A 21,804-nucleotide genomic window follows, 5' to 3' on the forward strand; every position below is an offset into this window, starting at 1 on the left:
GCAAAAGCACAGCATAAAATTTGGCACTTACCCTAGGTGGCGTGCACTGGGTTAAGGGAGGAGTGGTTAGAATGACTTTGTTGAGTCTTGAATGCCCTTTAAAATGACATTTGACTTTGTAAATCCAAATTCTGTTTCTTGATGAGATAAATGGCAAAACCTTAGGCTTGTTCATAAATTCATCTTTTGGAAATATTTATCTAGTTTTTCTAGTGTCAATCATGGGGCAGCTGCTGAAGATTCAGAGGTAAACAAAGCAAACCTCTTCCTGTGACATGCAGTTCAAAATGCCCCTGTCACCTGTGCTTGGAGATGTAGGGTGACTAGTCTCATGTGCCTTCTGGCAGACGTAGGTGTTCAGACCAACTCCTGCCACTTGGGATGGGCAGAAATGTCTTCTGTGTGAGTGCAGAGAACCATCCCCCACCAGGCAGTTGAAGTAACGGAGGGATTTAGTAACTCCTATCCCATCCAGCCAGAACTATCCAAAGACAAAACTGACTTTCTTGAAGGATAAAAGTTTCTGTCATGGGGGCTATTCCAGTACTGGCTTAATGACCACTTGGTAAGAATGTTGCTAAGGGAATTCAGACATCAACTGGTGGGAGTGAGACTGGACAATCTTACAGCTGGAAGGCATGTGATTTCATGAACTCCATGATGCCCAATCCCCAGTGCTCTGGCATTTCCTGTCTGTAGCTGCAAGGCCAGCTGGGCTCGCCCCACCATCTGCAGCCAACCCATCATCCAGAGTCACAGCAGAGCACTGGGTGGCCCGACGTCTACCCAGGCAGGCAGTCAATATGCCCTGGGCCTTACTGTAGAATCTTGAGCCCTTGAGATAAACCTGCCGCCCTGCACCACATGTGCTGGACAACATTCCTCCTCCTCAAACCCTAACCCCAGCGGGCTGCTTCTTTCTGTGACCCTGGGGTCACTGTGGCTTAAGTCTTGCAAGGCTGGAACCAGACAGCAGGGCAGGCTGTTTCGTAAGTGTTCCTTGGTCTGTCCAAGTTTGTACTTCCTTTAAAAGATCTTTCAGTTGTTATTTTTTGTTTCCCCCCTTCTTTTCGTTAACTTGAAAACAGCAAATCATATTTTGCCAAGGGAGAAAAACCCTCCCTCACCCAAGGGATTCCTTCTTAATTCACCCCTTAGTAAACGTTGGTTCTGATTGGATTTCTAGCCTGGCCTGGCATTGGTTCTCCCAATAAGATCACTCACAGAATTTGAGGAAAACATTTGGGACCTGTGGCCTTGATTTGAGAAATCACCCTGTCTCTGTTCTGTTGTACTGCAGATGAGGAGACAAGAGATGCTTGCGGTGTGTGTGTACAGAAGGGCACACCTATTGTTTACCAGGTGTTGAAATAGAATGTCAACTCTCATGACAAGGAGGGCCTTAACCAGCAGGCCACTGCATCACCATGTTGAATGAACTCAAATCCAAACATGTTAATGTAATATGAAACATACCGATGGTGATCTGGCCCCAACTTTCTCTCTTGCTTCCTCTCCTGCCTATATACCTATCCTTTCCTCAATAATTGGCCAAGTTGCTTCAAATTATTGCCTTTAGCAATGCTACTTACATGTCTCCAAGAATTCTGGTTAAAAGGAGTGGGTACCATGGGATGGATTTCTCATTAACTGATTAGTACTCATCTTAGCAGGACTTGCTTTATCTCATGGTCTAGCAGAGAACTATAGAGTGGAGGTGGGATGGGACTAAAACAAGAAGATTTTGATGGAGAGGGGAGGTGAAGCAAAGAACCTGATGTGAGCAGAGTCTAGGGAAGTAAGCAGGAAGGTGAGTGACCCAGGAAGAGCAGATATAAGGATTGAATGATAGGGTGAACATGGTGGCAAGTGTGAGCATTTTCTGCCTTGTCTCACCCAAGGGTATCTCCCCAGTAGGTATTTAGACTACTCCTCCACTCACCCTTGCAGCCTACCAAGAGCAACCTGATGAAGCGCTTCTTGGCCACTGCTCAAGGGCTACTTCCTATTAGATAAAACAAGGAAACAACAGAGGTAAAACCTGTTGGCTTCCAGGTACAGCCCAGGCTCATATCCAGGAGTCCTTGGCTAGACTTTTGTGTGGCAGATAGGGCACTGGGCTTGGAGTCAGAAGACCTGGCTCCAGCCCAGCTCTGCCATGGACCAGCTATGAGATCTTCAGGCAGCCTCAGTCCCTTCATCTGTCTAATGACATCAGGCTTCTGCATCCTCCCCTTGGGAGACCTCATATACTTCTGTGACACCATCTACAGCTACTATGCCAGAGTCCCCTAAATCCATATCACCAAGCCGGACCTCTCCCTTGAGTTGCCGAGCCTCAACCCAAACTTCCCCAAACATCTCTGTTTGGGATTTATATGTCCCTAGAACTCAGCATGCCCAATCAATCTGTTCACTTTCTTCCCAAACCTGTTCCTCTTCCTCATCCTACTTAGGTGAACAGCACCATCATCTACTCATGGGCCCAAACAGAAATCTGGATGTTTGCCCCAGCTTCCCCTACACCTCTCACAGTCATCCAGTCACAAGTCCTGTATGTCCTCTTAAATATATCCTGAACCATCCCTACTCGCCATCCCCATTCCCACTGCTCTGAATGAAAATCTCTTCTCTCTCCTGGACCACTCAGGATCTTCCTGGCTTATCCCCTCAGTCCAGCATCTGCACTGGCTGATTACTCTTTTTTTTTTTGAGATGGAGTCTCGCCGTATCCCCCAGGCTGGAGTGTGGTGATGTAATCTTGGCTCACTGCAACCTCCACCTTCCAGGTTCAAGTGATTCTCCTGCCTCAGCCTCCCGAGTAGCTGGGATTACAGGTGTGTGCCACCACACCTGGCTAATTTTTGTATTTGTAGTAGAGACAAGATTTCACCATTTTGGCCAGGCTGGTCTTGAACTCCTGACCTCAAGTGATCAGCCTGCCTTGGCCTCCCAAAGTGCTGAGATTACAGGCGTGAGCCACTGCACCTCGCCGTCCTGATTACTCTTTCTAAACTGCACAGCTCATCCATGTACCTGCCTTACTTAAAACCCTTAGCAATTACCTATTTATTTCCCTAGGGTAAAAATCCGATTTCCTTACCATGTCCTGAAATATACTCACCTGTGATGTGGCCCTGAGTTCCTCTCTGGATTTATCTCCTGTTCACCTCCCCTCCCACACTTCACACTCTACTTCAAGCCATACTCAGCTGCTCAAAGCACCACACTTGGGCCACATTTTCTCTTTTATAACTTGAATGCCCTCCTGCTTGCCTGGCATTCCTTTGGTCCCCTTCTTTGCCTGCTCAGCTCTGACTCTCCCATCAGGAATGAGACCATATTCCTCAGGAAACCTCCCTGGTTCTCCTGCGCCAGAATGGGCTCCCTCTGTGCTCTCTTAAGTTGTGGTGCCCTCCTGCCATGGCAGCTAGGCCTGGGCATTGTCTGTTTCCCTTGGTGGTCTGTGAGCTCCTCAAGTGTGGGCAGCACATCTTAGCCTGTTCTGTCTCCCCAGGGTCTGGCATGGTACCTAGCCCTTGTTTAGTGCTTGCTGAATAAATGAATGACTGAGTCTCTGTCATCTCACAGAGTACTTGCGAGAATTAAATGACATGTGAAAATACTTTGTAAACTGTAAATGTGTTAGGGGTATTTTTGAGAGTCAAGGGATTTAGAGAGGAAATGAGCATGCTAGGCCTCTGGACAGTGAAACCGAAAGGATGTTGAGCTGTGGTGTTCCAGGAGAGTACCAGGACTGCTCTGAATATAAGACATACTACCTGGGACTACTTGTGAAAGGAAATGAGCATCCTGAGAAATCACTTTGGGTCCTATGTACTCAGGGAGGATTGTTTTTATATGGTTCTGGTTTGCTCAGGAAGCACAGTCTGTCCTCCAGTCAGGCACTCAGTGAGCAAATGCATTTGTAGCCTGAGGCCAGAGCTTCCTTATGTTTATATGACTATTAGATGAAACATGCAGACTCTTGGAACAATAAACTGTCTTTGTTACAGATGTACACTAGATTTTGATGGCATTGTTCCAGGGACCCTGGGAGCATCTGTGTTCTCATGTTCTTCTTGCCTGTGAGGTCTCTTCTCTCTGAGGACAGAGGGAAGGACAGAGAGAAGACAGCAAATGGAAAACAAAGGCTGCTATTTTTTTGCGGAATGTGTACAATGCCTATTCTACATCTCTGTCCATCCCCATTTTCTTCTCCTCCAGAGAGCATACAATTAAGGCTGGAAACCAAAGTGGAGCCCCCATTATTTACTCCTAAAAATGAATACGGATCTCAGCCTCTCATTACCCCTTGGTTAGAGAGAGAGAGACAGCATTTTGGTCTGTTTGGGCGACTATAACAAACATACCTTAAACTGGGTGGCTTTTAAACAACAGAAATTTGTTGCTCACAGTTCTGAAGACTGGTAAGTTCAAGATCAAAGCACCAGCAGATTTGGTGTCTGGTGAGGGCCCACTTCCAGGATCATAGATGATGCCTTCTTGCTGTGTCCTCACATAGTAGAAGGGCAAGGCAGCTCTCTGGAGCTCGCTCTTTCTTTCTTTTTTTCTTTCTTTCTTTCTTTCTTTCTTTCTTTCTTTCTTTCTTTCTTTCTTTTCTTCTTCTTCTTTCTTTTCTTTTTCTTTCTTTTTCTTTTCTTCTTTCTTTCTCTCTCTCTCTTTCTTTCTTTCTTTCTCTCTCTCTCTGTCTCTTCCTTCCTTCCTTCCTTCCTTCCTTTCTTCCTTCCTTTCTTTTTCTTTCTTTCCATTAATCCCATCCATGAGGGCTCCATCCTTATAACCTAATCACTTCTCAAAGGTCCCATCTCCTAATACTATCGAGTCAGAAATTAGGATTCAACATATTAATCTGTGGAGGAAGGGGTCACAAAAATTCAGACCATAGCTGGTAGTGACAGAGATAGAGGGAATGAGCCAGATCCCAATATGGGGGCAGGTGTGAAGGGGGCAGTAGCTGGTTATGGACATGTGGATGTTTGCTGAGTGATGGATGAGCAAGTCCCTGACACCTCATAGGGACACTGTAAAAACTGCTCTCTTAACGACCTTGGCAGGGCAATCATATTAGCAATGACATCCACCTTGAGGAGGCATAAGATGGGTGTGAACAAGGAGAGTTTCTTTCTCCTTACAGCCTCCATTGTGTGGCATAAAAATTAGGGCCCCCATGTATCCAGGAAAGCAGTCAGAGCATTCATTGTTCAATAACCGTAGGTGCTTATTCCATACTATTATGGACTGAATTGTGTCACCTCCAAATTCGTATGTCGAAGCCCTAACTACCAATATGACTATATTTGGAGATAACGCCTTCAAGAAGGTAATCAAGGTTAAATGAGGTCATAAAGATTGGACCCTAAGCTGATAGGACTGGTGTCCTTATAAAAAGAGACACTAGACATCTCTCTCTCTCTCTGTATACACAGAGAAAAAGTCATGTGATGACACACCAAGAAGGTGGCTGTCTGCAAGCCAGGAAGAGAGACCTCCCCAGAAACCAATCCTGGTGCACCTTAATCTCAAACTTGAGCCTCCAGGACTGTATGAAAATAAATATTTGTTGTGTAAGCCCCCCAGTGTATGCTATTCTGTTATGGCAGCCTTAGCACACTAATATAAATGCCTACTGCCTGCAAAGTGCTTTGCCTTTGAGGGTTGCAAAAGAGGATCCCATCCAGGGATCCCTGGTCTCATTGGGATTTTCCTGTTTGGTTTGTGTCCTGTTCTTGTGTCTCCACAGGCAGCATTTCTTCCTGTGACAATATGGTGTAAGACAAAATTGTGGCCTGCCATGAAGTTTTGAGAGAAGGCACCCCTCATTTCTTCAGGAAAGGCTGCTGCCGCTCCCTCCTGCTCCTCTTCTCAGGAGTTTGTGCATCCATGAGGTAAGTGACAGAGTCACTCTCAAGCTCCTGCTGTATAAGATTTCTGCCACAAATAGATGCTTGTCTCAGATGGCTCCAGCCAGGCTGATGGAGAGGACGTGGGTTCCCTAGCACTTCCCAGTTTGCAGCATAAGTGTATTAAGTGTATTAAAACTTCCATGTCTTACTTAAAATAGAACTCCTAAAGGCACACACATGACTTCAAGTTTTCTCAGCATTTCATGACTTTTTTTAAAAAAGCTTGGACCAATTCAGTTTTCAGTCTTGCAAACAGGATATAAGAGCTTCTATTTCTTCCACAATGTCAACACTTGGTAATCTTATTCTTCTTTCCAGTTTTATTTTAAAAGTAATGCCCACATGTGATGGAAGTTACACTCAAATAGGACAGAACACTGTGAAAAGTCTCCTTCTCCCTGTCCTCACTCCATCCCACTCCCAATGGCAATCAACTTTAACCAGTTCTGGTTTCAGTTCTTTGGGTGGTTGCCACAAAATACCAAGTAATATGCTTATACCTCTCTTTTTTGATTTATCAACTTTCAACAGTATTTATTGACTCCTGCTACATGAGCATGTGTGTTATCCTCCACTGCCTCTGTGTCTTTCCATCTTCATAATTTTAGACTGTATTCCACTTGATTCCTCACAAGAAAAATGAGGAACTCATTACCCCATTTTCCCCTCCACCCTTCCTACTTCCTTCACCTTCTAACTTCTGCCTTTCCTGGATTCTCTTTTGTATTTACTGGGTTTGTAATAATTATATTCTACTCTGAAACCATAGTCAAGTCTTCCCTGCTTTGTCTAAAGATTGATTCTAAATATTGAAAACCAATACACAGTTTCTTCCCCAATGTCAATCCTGTGAATATATAAAAATTATTTACTGAAGAATCAAGTAAGAAATAAATAATCCCAGGCAATGCAAAAGAAAATGAATTCTCTTTTCCTACCCTAATCAGTTTTCCAAAACTATGTCCTAATTTAGGTTGCTTCTAATTCTGATTTTTGTTTTATTCTGGGGCTTCTATTTGCTTTTCATTTTTAAAGTAATTGACAATAGAAACATACATCCTGTTTACCATATCATGAAGATCATCCAGATTCTTAAGCATACCATTTTGAATGACCTAATTTTGTCTCATCGTCTTCTAGGTATGTACCACAGTTACCATCATATTTTTCTAAAATTTTAATTACATCCTTAAATTATTTCTAATGTTTCTTGGATCCTATGACTTTCTTTTTCTTGGATTCCTCTTTTATCTTACTGGGGTGTGCACACAGGTAATCTTTCAGAATAGGGGGATAAACAGTTGAGCCTTCGTTTTGTCTATAGGTTAATTCTGAAGAACAAAAATCAATAATGAATTTTTATAATATAACTGTATAAGTATTATTTACTGAAGAATCAAGTAGTGTGGTTCTGAAAAACTATTTGCTCTGACATTTGAATGGTTTGACTGGGGTTGATGATTCTAAATGGAAAATCAAATTCCCTTGGTACTACAAAGGCATCAATTGCTTCACTAGGTTACTCTTCTGGCATCCAAAATTACTGACAAGAAGGCAAAGCTTGGGCTAATTCTTATTTTTCTACAGTATCTACTTTCTGAAATCACTGAGAATATTCTTTTTATATTTCTAAATTGTATCGCAGTGTATATGGGTCCCTTTTTACTCTTTTTGCTCAATCTTCGGTGGGTCCTTCCAGTCTGAAATTCTTGTCTTTCCTTTGATAATGTTTCCCCTCATCTTCACTTTTTTTTTCTGGAATCCTGCTAGATGGATGTTGGACTTTGTGAATTGATCCTACATTTCTTTCAACTTTTCCCTCATAATTTCCATCCTTTCTTCATTATATTTGGGACTATTTCCTCAATTTCATCTTCCAGCCCATCTACTGAGACATTTGCTTTCAAGAGCTCTGGCTGTCCTTGCTTATCCACTCATATTTACATGCATATGTGCACAGGGAGAATATATGGACCCCACTCCATGCCCCCTCTCAGAGTCAAAGCAAGAAAAGCTTTTTAAAGGGCAATTTTGTAATACCAAAAAGAACCAGGGTCACCCTCTAATAATACTACTGTATAAGTTTCCAATCCACTTGAATGATATTGAGCAGCAGCTGGCAAACCAGCCACAGAGGAGGCAGAAGAATACACACAGATTTCCCTCACTGCACACACACACACATGCCCATGCTCGTGTCTGGCCACACATCTCACATACTGACTCACTAAGAAGGAAACATCAGCCATCCAAGTGCTTAGAGTTCTCCCATTGCTGGCTTTTATTCTTTACTGTGATCCTTACATGGAAAGCTGTCTCTGGTGGTTTCTCCATCTTCACATGACTCATTTTGGTTTACTTTTGTGGAAGCGACTAACTTGGGAGCTGGGACTTTACCCTCCTGCCAGGGCCTGAGATTAACCACAGTGTTCCAAAGCCCCCGGGTGCTGGCCAGCCACTTGGAGGCATGCCCTTGCATCTGTTCGTCCTGTCCTTGTGGTTACTGGCCAGAAGAGGCCCAGACCTATGTTCCAAATGTGGCCAGCCTATTAGAGAAGCAGCCCCATGGCCTGACATGCTCGCTTTCCCTGTGTCGTCGCTGATGTTATGAGAAAGAGAACATTGTCTTTGGACAGCCTCAGCCATGGCTGTCCAACTTGACTTGAGTAGAGAAGCCAGGTTCTTCCCAGGATCTGGTGATGAGACTGTTTGGAAATGCGTGTGGTCAAACTACATTTTTGTAGAGATTAACAGTTAAAACATAATTACTCACAATAGCCCTGTAATTTCCATGTTAGATGAGAAAACCAATGCTCAGCAGTGATCAATAAATTGTCCCTGATCATTCAGCTTGAAAGTAGTAAAGTAGGGATTAAGACCCAGATCTTATGATTCCTAATCTTGTATTTTTCATATTACTCTGAGAGATGTTTTTAAGATTTGTTTTCTTAGTGTTATAGTTGCTGGGGTTAGACAGGAAGCTCTTTATTCCACTTCAGAGTTTCAGAGAAATCTCTGTTCTGATTGCTAATGTCCAGTATCTCACTTTGTTGTGCTTTGGATCAAATCCTAAATTTGCTACTTAACAACTGTGTGACCTTGGTCAAGTTCACACAAGATCTCTGAGTTTTAGTTTCCTCATCTGTAAGATGGAAGTAATAATACTTACTTCCAGTAAAACCTCATCAGGATTGTTGTGAGATTTAAATGAGATAACGTACATCAAGCACTGAGTAGTTCAAAGGGGTGGTTGTGATGGTGGTTGTCAATGTGAAGGGAATTATTTTGAAGCATGTTGGATCCATTAAACAGCCCATCCAAATTTCCTTATCAGATGGGTTCCTATTAAACTATTCTCCTGTCTTTTTAGATGTCAGCTCATCTTCAGAATGTTAATTTAAAATGTAGCTACTTTGTAAAGATAGCAATCTTGCGCCATCACTCTTGCCAAAAGCAACTGTAGAAATGTTATGTAGCAAACAACCAACCCCATTAAAAAACGGGCAAAGGACATGGAACACTTCTCAAAAGAAGGCATACAGGTGGCCAACAAGCATATAAAAACTGCTCAACATTACTAATCATTGCAGAAATGCAAACCAAAATCACAATGAGATACCATCTCACATTGGTCGGAATGGCTATTAAAAACTAAAAAAAATCACAGATGCTGGAGAAGTTGTAGAGAATAGGGAATGCTTATACACTGCTGGAAGGAATGTAAACAGGTTCAACTACTGTGGAAAGCAGTGTGGAGATTTCTCAAAGAACTTAGAACTACCATTCGACCTAGCAATCCCATTTCTGGGTATATATCCAAAGGAATAGAAATCATTCTACTAAAAATACACGTGCCCATATGTTCATTATAGCACTAATCACAATAACAAAGATATGGAATCAACCTAGGTGCCCAACAGTGAATTGGATAAAGAAAATGTGGTACATACATACCATGGAATACTATGCAGCCATAAGAAAACCAAAATCATGTCCTTTGCAGGCACATGGATGCAGCTGGAGGCCATTATGCAGGATCAGAAAACCAAAAACTGCATGTTCTCACTTTATAAGTGGGAGCTAAACATTAAGTACACATGGATATAAAGATGGGAACCATAGACACTGGGGACTAATTGAAGGAGAAGAGTGGGAAGATGGTGAGGGTTAGAAAACTAGCTGTCAAGTACCATGCTTACTACCTGGGTGATGAAATCATTTGTACTCCAAACCCCAGTAACATGCAATTTTCCCATGTAACAAACCTGCACATACACCCTGAACCTAAAGTAAAAGCTGAGGAGAAAAAAGTGTTGTTATGTGTCAGACCCTGGACATTCACTATGTGCCTAAGCAGTCAGAGGACAGCAAGCCCCCTTCTTTCTTGTCCACAGGAATGAGGTTCCTTAAGAAGGAATGGGAGCTGCGTGCATAGTATGTAGGGCAATTTTCTGATGAGACAGCATCCTTTTTGTCAGGGAGACAGGGATTTGTTAAGTGAGTACCAAGTGCTCAGAGGAGTGGGTACAATTTGTACTTGGTACATTCGTGCTTACCAAGGTCATAGGCAAACAAATGGAGGTTATTAATAACAGCTTTTGCATCTTGGAGAAAATGAATTTCAGGCAAAATCTTGGGCCTCGGTGCTCCTCGAAGCAGGGTAAACAGGAAGCTGGGAGGAAAGTAGGCACCTTGTCTGCAGCAAGAGGACAGTAACACTGGCTTCAGCCATTCATGGGGTGGAAAAATTAAATCACTGCCTATAAACTGGCACAAGTCCATAAAGACACCAAATACAGAGAAAGGGAGGGAGGCTAAGAAAAAAGGTACACTGTGCAAGAAAAGATGGGTGTCTGTTCACTTAGGAGAGACTTATCTTTATGATAACATAAAGTGACCACACCCAAATGTACATATGCAGTAAATCAAGGGTCCCTCCAGTGCAGGGAGGCTGACAGTGGGGCTTTGATTATGTGTTCACCTAGGGAACTCTGAGAAGGTAGGACATCCCAGGCTTTAAAAGCAAGAAGCCTACTTGCTTTTGGAAGTCATGGTGAATGGAATTTTAGGATTGATCTGTGCCAACCTTGTGTATAGAGGAAGAATGACGGAGAAAGAGGGAATTTCTCTGGCAAGCTAGGGAAATCTTCTCTGAGTAATCAGATGTATTGAAGGACATGCATGTCTTCAGACCCAAGTGAGTGAAAAATGCTTTGAGTGGACTTCAGAGTGGTCTGATTTTGCAGCACTTAAGAGACATACATTTAAAATATTGAGAAAGTTAATAACAGAAGATGCAAGAGAAAAAAGCATAAGTCATAACTTCAGAGCAATGGTGCTCAACAGTGAATCAGAAGGGGTGATTTTGCACCCCCTTCCAGGGGACATTTGATAATGTCTGGAGATACTGTTGGTTGTTACAACTAGGGGGAAGGGCTACTGGCATCTAGTGGGTGGGGTGCAAGGGATGCTGCTAAACAGGACAGGCCCCTCCTCATCAACAAAGAATTTTCTGGCCCAAAATGTCAACAGTGCAAATGTTGACAAACCCTCATTTAGAGCTATCATCCTTTACACCACAATATTAACCATTAGACAATGTAACTAGTTAAATGAAAAAACACCATAAGTGAGAACAGACGCTTATGCCAGAAACAGAGTAAGTCATGTAATTAATAAAATCTTGCAAATAAGAAATCCTAGGTTTTCCTCACAAACTCCTTACCCTAAACTTTTCAAATATGCAGGAAGAATAAGAGAACCATTAAAAAAAAAACTCTACAAAATTTTATAGTGACATTATTACAACTTTTAAACATAGTATTTTTTATAGTTTATAAATCACATGAATTGTCTTATTTAATATTTACAATTTGGTGTAATTGTCCCAATTTCATAGACTGTGAGAATTTACATTTCGAGTTTTTTGTTTTTTTTTTTTTTGTATATCTACGTATCAGGCAATGTACTAGGCACTGAGTTTGTTACCAAGATAAATGAAAATTTAATATTAAGATGTTCAAAATTTCCTAGGAAACACAGACATAAGATAACTATAATAACAGAAGTATAAACACAGCCACAGGAGAATGGGGGTGGGGGGACTGAAGTCATTTGCCTAAGGTACAAAACTAGCAATTGGAAGATCTGGGACTTGAGATCTGGGTCTTCTGAATCTAGAGTAAGTCCTCTGTCTTGGCACAGCAATATAACCCTCTTAGCTTTCCCAGAGAAATAAAAACAAAAATGAAAAATATTCACTCAAAAACACATGCATAAATTGCCAAGCGGGCGAAGTATAAAAACATTGTGGAAACGGTGGTCAAGACCAGGATATGAAAAGAGAAGATAAGACCTGGCAGACAGGAAGACAAAGAGGCCTCTTCCAACCCACCCTCGGGCTGTTCTTGGGTTTGGATAGTTATGTTAAGATCCACGCCCCCATAGCAATCTGATTTTGAGTTGGAGGCACAGGAAACATGAATCTCTCGCGGTTGGGCTAAGTCCCTTCAAATGCAGCCCAGGTTTCACCTCCCCTTGAGGCTGGGGTGTGAGGAATTCTCCATTTAGGGAGACGGGTCTTAGGTGAGTGGGAGGAGCTGCCTAACAACAGTTGAAGTAAATATGAGGGAAGACGCAACAAATGGCCAGCTTCTCTAGCATTCAAATTCCTCCTGTTAGCAATTTCTTGCCTCCCTTCGTCCCCCAAATCTGAGTGGAAATATGAAGCCACAGTTCACTCCCCGTCACTCATTCTGATGACAAACAAGAAGTTGATTCCAGGACCTATCATTTCACAGCTGTTTGCTTCCACTTCCCAGCAGAAATGCTCTTTGCCCAGGGACTTGGTTAAATGGCTCTGAGAGAGGCATCTTCAGGCAGCTCTGGCTCCTGGTGGAGGAGGGAGGCCTGGGGACTGCAGCCCAGGGACGAGGCCACTCCCTTTGTCCTTTCGGGCAGGGAGGGAGTAATGGGACCCGTGCCAGTGACATAAAGTACTCATTTTCCACTAAGGCCAAGGCTTTGTCCTGGGGAGAAGGAGCAAGAGGTAAACACGAAACCTGATTTGCCTGTGCCATGTGGAACCACAGAACCTTGATGTTGTCCAGGCCACTCCTCCCTTCCTTTACACTCCCTAGCAGGAGAGTCTGAGCTAAATAAACCTCTACTTATTCCCACCCTGTCCGGGCGCCCCTGTCTACGGCCACAGTTGATTGGACCAGCGTGGACACCTGACCCAAGCTGGGCCAATCACATCCTTTCTCCTGCAAACGTGGAAATGGCGCCTCCAAGACTCACAGCCGTGCCAAACTGGAGATTCTTCACCTTCGCTCTATGTTGAAATTGCCCAGGAATTCTGAAAACACTGTCTATGAAAAGAGTCAAACTCTAAAATATTTAGAAATTTATTATGAGCCACACACGAGTGACCATGGCCCATGACACAGCCCTCAGGAGGTCCTGAGAACCTGTACCCAAGGTGGTCCTCGCACAGCTTGGTTTTATACATGTTAGAGAAGCATGAGACATCAATCAAATACATTTAAATACATTGGTTCGGTCCAGAAAGGCGGGACAACTCAAAGGTAGGGAGAGAGACTGGGGGGTAAGGGAGGGCTTGCAGGCTACAGGTGAATTTAAACATTTTCTGGTTGACAATTGGTTGAGTATGTCTAAAGACCTGGGATTCATAGAAAGGGAATGTTCAGGTTAAGATTGTGGAGACCAAAATTCTTTCAAAGTCTTATAGTGGCTGTCCTTAGGGAGAATAGATGACAAACGTTTCCTATTCAAATCTTAGTTAATCTCTTTAGGTCAGGAAGAAAAAGATCTAGCTATGTTAATAAAGTTTCTTTACAGATGCAAATTTTCCCCCACAAAGTACAGCTTTGCAGGGCCATTTCAAAATATGGCAAAGAAACACATTCTGGGGTAAAATATTTTTATTTTCTACTTTGTCTCTTAATGTTATGCCAGAATCAGGTTGGAAAGTAAGCCAGAGTCAGGTTGGAAAGTAAGTCACTATATATAGGGTTAAATAAAACTCATCGATGAGAATTTATGATTTGTAGGGCATGACTCCCCAGACTCCTTAGATAGGAATTTGGGCAAGATAAAAAAAAAAAAAATTAGTCCTCAACACACCACACACGCACACATGCACACACGTGTGCACGTGCAATGGCCAGGCATGGTAAAAAAAAAAAAAAAATGCTTAGTCCTCGACACACACTATGCACACACACACATACACGTACACACACACGATGGCCAGGCGTCTCCCCAGATTCCGGTTTTGTTGTTCTGGGTTGGATTGATCTAAGTTAGCACTTGCTCTGTAGCTGGGAGAAGCATCAGTGCATGGGGAAGTAGTCACACGGAGGACAATGAGGTGGACCTTCAGAGAGAAGTTGAAATGAGAGATCTACACCCTAGAAAGAGTAGACAGTGATCTTGACTCCTGATAGCTTTCTAGTTCTGGGTTCCAGGCCATCCTCAGGCCCGATTTCGTTCCTGCCTTTGAAGCCTGGCGTCGAAATGTTTCTTGCCTTGAGTGGCTTCTGTTACATACAACAAAAGAACCTTCACCAAGCCATTCTCATAGCCAATCCATCACCTGTCACAATCCTGATGATTCTACCTCAGAAATCTCAAATCTCATCCCTGTGGCCTTTTCAGTGGAGTTCTCACCATGGCCTTCCCTGAATGGACTCTATGCCTGGGTCCTCTTCTCTCCCATCCAGGCTCCATAAAAAACATATTTGATCCACTTGTTCCCAAACTTAAAGTCCTTTACTGGTTCCTTGTTGTCTGCTAAAAGTAACAAAATAGTTTTGTATAAACTGACCTGTGAAAATATGTTACTAACTGAAAAAAATTAAGCTGCAGATCAGTAGGTATAGGATACTTAATTTTTTGTTTCTAAAACGTGATTTAAATATGCCTGCATAAATGTAAGAAGAAGAAAGGATATCTATCAAACTGTTAGCAGTGGTTTCCTTGGTCGAATGGTTTTGCATGGGCAGAGAGGGGATTTCTACTGTGACTTACTTCATATAAGATTTAAGAAATGATGAGGGGTATTGGTAATTTTAATTTTTTTCCATTTTCTTCCAATACTTTTTTTTTTTTTTTTTTTGAGACGGAGTTTCGCTCTGTTACCAGGCTGGAGTACAGTGACCTGATCTCGGCTCACTGCAACCTCCACCTCCCGGGTTCAAGTGATTCTCCTGCCTCAGCCTCCTGATTAGCTGGGACTACAGGCATGTGCCACCACGCCCAGCTAATTTTTTTGTGTTTTTAGTAGAGACGGGGTTTCACCACGTTGGCCAGGATGGTCTCGATCTCTTGACCTTGTGATCCGCTCACCTTGGCCTCCCAAAGTGCTGTGGTTACAGGTGTGAGCCACCGTGTTAGGCCCCCAACACAAAAATTTCAAAGGTCCTTCACATTTTTGCTTGTGTTATCTCCCATCACTCTGTGCCACATACCCTCCAGCTATTCTGAACTTCTATTCTTCCCCCAAAATAGCATCCTCTTTCAAGTAACTATGGCATCACCTATTATATGCTTCTTTCTGAAGTGACTGTACTCCATTCTTCATCAGAAAAGCTTCTACTTTTCTTTTTCGATCCAGATCAAATGACACCTCCTCTTGGAAGCCTTCTTAGGCTGATCCATGCTTATCCCATGTCAGGGTTAGTTATGCTATCCCAGTGGCCCCATGGTGCCCTGCTACTATGTCTGCTATAACGCACCAAATTGTGTTATAGTTGATGTGATCACGTGATTTTTCCCCAACTCGAGGTGAGTTCCTTGAAGATGAGGGCCAAGTCTTATTCTTCTCAGTCTCTTCTGCATCTAGCAGAAGAATAATTGTTGCACAGAAAATCTTGGTTCAGTGGTTGAGTGAATGAATGGATGAACAGGCTCTTGCACACAAGGAAGAGACATGATGTATCTGCATCCTTCCCTGCTTCAGCCAGGTAAGATCTACCAGCTCAAACTTATCACAGCCCTGTTTCTGAGCTGGTCCCATGAATAGAGTTTCTGTTTTTCACCAGCAAGCAGGCTCAGTTTCCAAGCTGGGATGATAATTGTTGATGTGGCACTTTAAACATCACAAAGAACAACTGAAAATATGTTTCTAGGGGTTAATGACTAATAAGAAAATAATGAAGCTATGCCTATTCTGAAAAATGTGTAAGTGATGGGAATGCTGATTTCTGTGTGGGTATTCACTTCTCCCTCTCCCCTATCTCTCTAAAGAGAATCTTTGATTACAGAGCCCCTGATTTCTGTCCTCTTCCAAAGAGAAAAGATTCCTTGGGAAAGAAGCTAAGTCAAGCTATCTAATAAAATCCTAAGAGAGGAGGAGAATGGGGCTGGAGGAAAAAGGCAGTCATGGAAGCAAGGGGTAGAGGAATTTTCTTCAGGGATATGAGAAGTCTCATTGGAGGAACTATGAACAGAGAAGAAACTGGGAATTTAGGCTGGGCACGGTGGCTCATGCATGTAATGCCAGCACTTTGGGACGATGAGGCAGGAGGATTGCTTGAGCCCAGGAGTTCAAGACCAGCCTGGGCAACAAAGTGAGATCCCTGTCTTTACAACAAAATAAAAATATTAGCTGAGTATGGTCATGCGCACTTGTGGTCCCAGATACATGGGAGGCTGAGGCAGGAGGATTGCTTGAGCCAGGAGGTCGAGGCTGCAGTGAGCTATAATCATACTAGTGCACTCTAGCCTGGGTGACAGAGTGAGATCCTGTCAAAAAAAAAAAAAAAAAAGAAAGAAAGAAAGCAAGAAAGAAAGAAATTGAGAATTTAGTAAATGTTAAAGATTTCCTATCTATGTTTATTCTCTGTTATGACTTACATGATGATGAATAAAGAATGCATTTCCTTTTAAATTATATTTTGGATATTATCCTGTGCTTCTTAAATACAACACTGTCCGAGTGCCAACACACAGGAATCCAGGCTTTGTAAAAGTTACACCTATAAATGGGTGGGAAGGGCCTGCACAAATGCAAAAGTATGCCTTTCACCCAGGGCTCTGCTAGCTCCACATCTGTCTCTGCCAAAGAGAATGAAGCCAAGGCAAGCAGAGGTAGCAGAGGTCTATAACTGGTCAGTTCTGGATACAGGGGACAGACAGCCTGGACAGAGAAACACTGGATCTTGGGAGTAGGTGGGGGAGGGCTACCCAAACAAGGCACTGTCCTCACTATTTTCTGGGACTTTTAGGCCAGGGGTGTCCAGGAACTCATGGTGGTGGGTTGGAGGAAAGGGAAACTCACTTTGGAAGCAGTTTGCAGCTTGATGATGGTACCCTGGGGCAGCCTCAGGTGGTGCAGGCATCCACCCAGACCATTGACACACCAGGAGCTGCAAGCCACTGGGCCATGGAGATCAATACAGGCAGGTGGTGGCTCTGAGGCAGTCACAGTTTCTAATATCCCACATATAGTTTACTCAAAAAGAAACCTCTTTAGCTGGGTGTGGTGGCGCATGCCTGAAATCCCAGCTACTCAGGAGGCTGAGGCACAAGAATCGCTTGAATCTGGGAGGTGGAGATTGCAGTGAGCTGAGATCATGCCACTGCACTTCAGCCTGGGTGACGGGGGGTTGGCCGGGCGCAGTGGCTCACACCTGTAATCCCAGCATTTTGGGAGGCCAAGGCAGGTGGATCACCAGGTCAGGAGATCAAGACCATCCTGGCTAACATGGTGAAACCCCATCTCTACTAAAAATACAAAAATTAGCTGGGCGTGGTGGTGGGTGCCTGTAGTCTCAGCTACTCGGGAGGCTGAGGCAGGAGAATGGCATGAACCCGGGAGGTGGAGCTCCGTCTCAAACAAAAAAAAAAAAAAAAAAGAAGCCTCTACAATACACTCATAAACCCCCCAAAAGGCTGCAGTCTTAAGATGTGAAGAGGGAAGACCCCAGGGGCAAGGCCAATGAGAGACAGCAACATAGATGGGTTAACTGTGGAGACAGGGGCTCTTGATCATGGCAGGGCTTGTGAGTCCAGGCTTGTTACTGAAAAGTTGAACTTGAGCGAGGTAATAGCAAAGGTAAAGCAAGATGACTTGACAAAGGAAGGCATCATTTTAGATGGGAAGCAGTAGGATGTATTGGACGGCAAAAGCCAGAAGACTGGGGTTGAAGCCTTGCCCACTGCTGACATTTTAAATAATACTGGGCTCTCCATTTTCCCATCTGAAAAACAAGATCTCCAATATCTTAAAGTGTTTGGCACATTGCGTGCCTTTATTCATTTATTCATTCTACAAAAGTGTTGAGCACCTTCAATGTGCCAGACACTAGGCTAGGTGCTGGGGACATGAGGTGAGTGGGTAGATGTGGCCCCTGCCCTCATGGAGCTTACATTCTACCGAAGGAATCAAAATGTTGGCAAGACCCTTGCTGCCTTCCCCCTTCCTTCCCTATCTCTTTCTTGTGGAATGGGCGTCAGCCCTTGCATTTAGAAATTGCCAGCAGAAACAAGGAAAGACTCAGAAGACCGCAATCTTAGGATAGATAGGAAAGTGAAACTGATCTCCTGGCCGTCCTCTCTAGCATAAGGGCTTTGTGGAGAAGCTGGAGAGCTTCCATAACAAAGCCAGGAAATGATTATAGCCTCCTTCCAGGCCTTTCCAAGAAAATTATAAATCGTTTTCCAGGCTTCCACAAGAAGCAAAGATAATCAAACCACATTTTAACCACTCTTCTGACATGGGTAGGATATCTGACAGGCCATGGCTAGAAGCTGAATAGATGATTAGAAAGGGGATCACAGGACAAAAATGAAAAGTACTGTGATGATCAATCATAAAGGTAAAAATACTATAGTGGTGATTTAATCAAGGTTATATATTCCAATTCTTTTTCTGCTCTACGGAGAACTGTTTAAGATACAACATAGTTCTGTTGTAGTGCGAATTGTTTAAGTTAGACGTGGAAAAGAACTTTTTCTAAGAATGCTGAGATGCCAACAAAGTGGAAGGTCGTAGAGTAAAATCAGCTTTCTTATATCTGAGGGAATACACTTGCAGATAAAATAACTAGAGAGTTGGCCGGGCACGGTGGCTTATGCCTGTAATCCCAGCACTTTGGGAGGCGGAGGCAGGTGGATCACCTGAGGTCAGGAGTTCAAGACCAGCCTGACCAACATGGTGAAACGCCATCTCTATTAAAAATACAAAAATTAGCCAGGTGTGGTGGCGGGCACCTGTAATTCCAGCTACTCAGGAGGCTGAGGCAGGAGAATCACTTGAACCCGGGAGGTGGAGGTTGCGGTGAGCCAAGATCACGCCATTACACTCTAGCCTGGGCGACAAGAGTGAAGCTCTCTCTCAAAAAAAAAAAAAAGAAGAAGAAGAGGTAACCAGATAGCCACATAAATGCTTGTTATCTGATTCTTTCCTTCAAGGCTAAAACCAAAGAAACACTGCCCAGTATCGATGATTATTGTCTTTGATATGTAAGCAAAACTGGACACCTGTAGGCTGACGGAGGTTTTGTCCCACTTGAAGACTGTCTGTGTTTGTGATTCCCTGCTTGGGCCTCCAGTCCATCTGCTGCTCTCTCCATCTGGCTCACTGTCCAAGTGGCTGGCCTGCAGGGTCTGCCATGGGCTCCCTGCAGGTTCTGCCATGGGTTGTGCCACTGGGAAGCACTGGCAGGCGATCCTCTGGAGAGCTGGAGGAAAGTGAAGCAGGATATCTATCTACCTCCTCCACTGATGGCTTGCTGGGTTCATTTAAGGAGGGCTGCAGCTCCTGTTGATAGACCTTTCCTGTAGCTACAGTTCTTACTGCTTTCAGGTAAATGTTCCCTTCCCTTGCACATTCAGGCTGAGAAGTGGCCGTGGACTGTTGCCAACCCTGGGGTTCCCTTAAACTTGCCTAGACTTTTGTAAATACTCCTTTAATAAACTCCCCTTAGTCACCCCTTTGAGTGTACGTGCCATCTGTCTGCAGCTGGAATTCTGACTCATGCTCTCTGAATCGGACTCGAGGAATTTCTAAAATTTCATTCAACATTTATTTTAACAAAAAGGTTTTGAGAAACTACTTTATACAAGCAATAGATACTTAAACACTTAGTAATAACACCTAAACATTTTTGAGTGGTTGTGGTATGTAATCATTACTGGACTAAACAATTTAGATGATTTAATCATTGCAGCAGCTTTGCAGTGAATATGTTTTTAAACCTCTTTTCAGATATGGAAACAAATATTCATTACAGTTAAGTACCTTGCATGAGGCCATGACAGCAGTAAGTAAAGGAAATAGGATTCATATTATATTTTAAACATATTTTCTTGATGGCCTTTTATATACAATGATAATTATAATAGAGTGTTCAGAAAAATAAAGAAAAATGGTAGGAGGAAAGAACTCTACTACATGCCAAGCATTGGATAAAAAAAAATCTAGGCTCTGCTTTCTGAAGTTAAAGTCTAGTAGGGCTGCAAACATACACAGATCACTGGATGGCCAAATTTATCCAGTGAACGAGGGGTGGCAGAAGAGCATGGTGGTGGCAGGGCAGGGCGGTGGTCATTACAGGCAGTGATATGCTGGCAAATGTTTCACAATGGGCCCACCCCTTCCACAGAAAAAGCCCTGTCTTAGAGTGCTTGCAGTTTCTGTAGTATAGATGCTTCCAGCTTGGCTGACTTCAGGCTATGTGGCATCACTGAATGGGGAGTTGGGAAGAGATTTACTTGATTGTGCTCCAGCACACCTCTAAATTGATGTGCAAGGGCAGAGAATCATGAATAACCTGGTGTGTGGATAAGATCTGCTGGAGCCCAGGAAACAAGCAGGTGAGGGACCATGGGCGGGGGCAGGGATGAGGCTGGAGAGGAGATAGAGAAGACCAAGGGCAAGGCTGTGGTTGATGGGCTGAAGCTGCACTGTCCCATGTGTAGCCACACATTGCTACTCAGTGACTGAAATGTGACTGGTCCAAAGTGCAATGTGCCGTGAGGGTAAAGTAGACACCAGAGATTGAAGACTTACTATGAAAAAAGGAATGCAAACTATATCATTAATGCTTTTTAATATTTGTTATGTTAATAAAATTTATAGGTGTAATTGGTTTGGACTGAGCAGAAGCACTAGGCCCAGCAGACCAAACCAAAGTGGAGTTATGCGTGCTGAAGTTCCACCCTATCAAGCCAAAAATAAATTGTTTATCTGACCTTCCGAGAAATCAAGAGAGAGACAGATAACAGCCTAATCCCCAAAAGAGCCAGCTTTAGCCAGCACGATGAGGAAAGTGCCCTCTGCTTTTACCTTTACAAGGAAAGCAACTTTGAAACAACCACTTTGATTTTTCATTCTGTTTCTGCTTTCTTCAGCCCTTTTCTGCCTATAAAATCTGCTCAGCCCATTGGAACACTTATTCTGTTTTAGAAAATAAGATGTTGCCTCATTCTAGAATCACAAATAAAATCCAACTAAGATCATTAAACTAAATTTATTGTTATTTTGTCTTTTGACAATTACATCTTAAGATAATAATATTTTGGATATATTGGGTTAATCATGTATGTTATTACAATTACTTTATTTTGTGCTACTTTTTTAATGTGACTAAATTTTAAATTATGTATGTGGCTTGCATTGTATTTCTTTTGAACATCTCTGGGCCAGAGAATTTGGACTTCTTTAACAGGCAACAGAGAGTCTTAGAAGAGTTTTAAATGGATGTGGTCTGCTTCCAGTAAAGACCATCCTGGTTCCTTGTGGAGTTTGCTGAACTAGGCCAGAGGAGGCAAACTGTTGAGAGTCCAGGCCAGAGGGATGTGGGACTGAATTAAAGGCAGTGGAGTTGGGGATGAAGAAGGAGAAAGCAGA

General features: G+C 43.1%; 1 long non-coding RNA gene across 2 annotated transcripts in view; it reads left to right on the forward strand.

Annotated features, from left to right (window-relative positions):
• The window catches only part of LOC101178953, a 148,257-nt gene that overhangs the window by 73,461 nt on the left and 52,992 nt on the right, over positions 1 to 21,804 (forward strand). Inside the window, exon 3 of one of the 2 annotated variants that reach the window (XR_001114223.2) lies at positions 15,735 to 15,913. The exons of the other annotated variant lie outside the window; for it this stretch is intronic. This is a non-coding gene — a long non-coding RNA (uncharacterized LOC101178953). The remainder of the gene's footprint in view (positions 1 to 15,734; positions 15,914 to 21,804) is intronic. 2 annotated transcript variants of the gene reach the window in all.

Source organism: Nomascus leucogenys, chromosome 12, assembly GCF_006542625.1.
Source record: "Nomascus leucogenys isolate Asia chromosome 12, Asia_NLE_v1, whole genome shotgun sequence".
Taxonomy (NCBI): Eukaryota; Metazoa; Chordata; class Mammalia; order Primates; family Hylobatidae; genus Nomascus; species Nomascus leucogenys.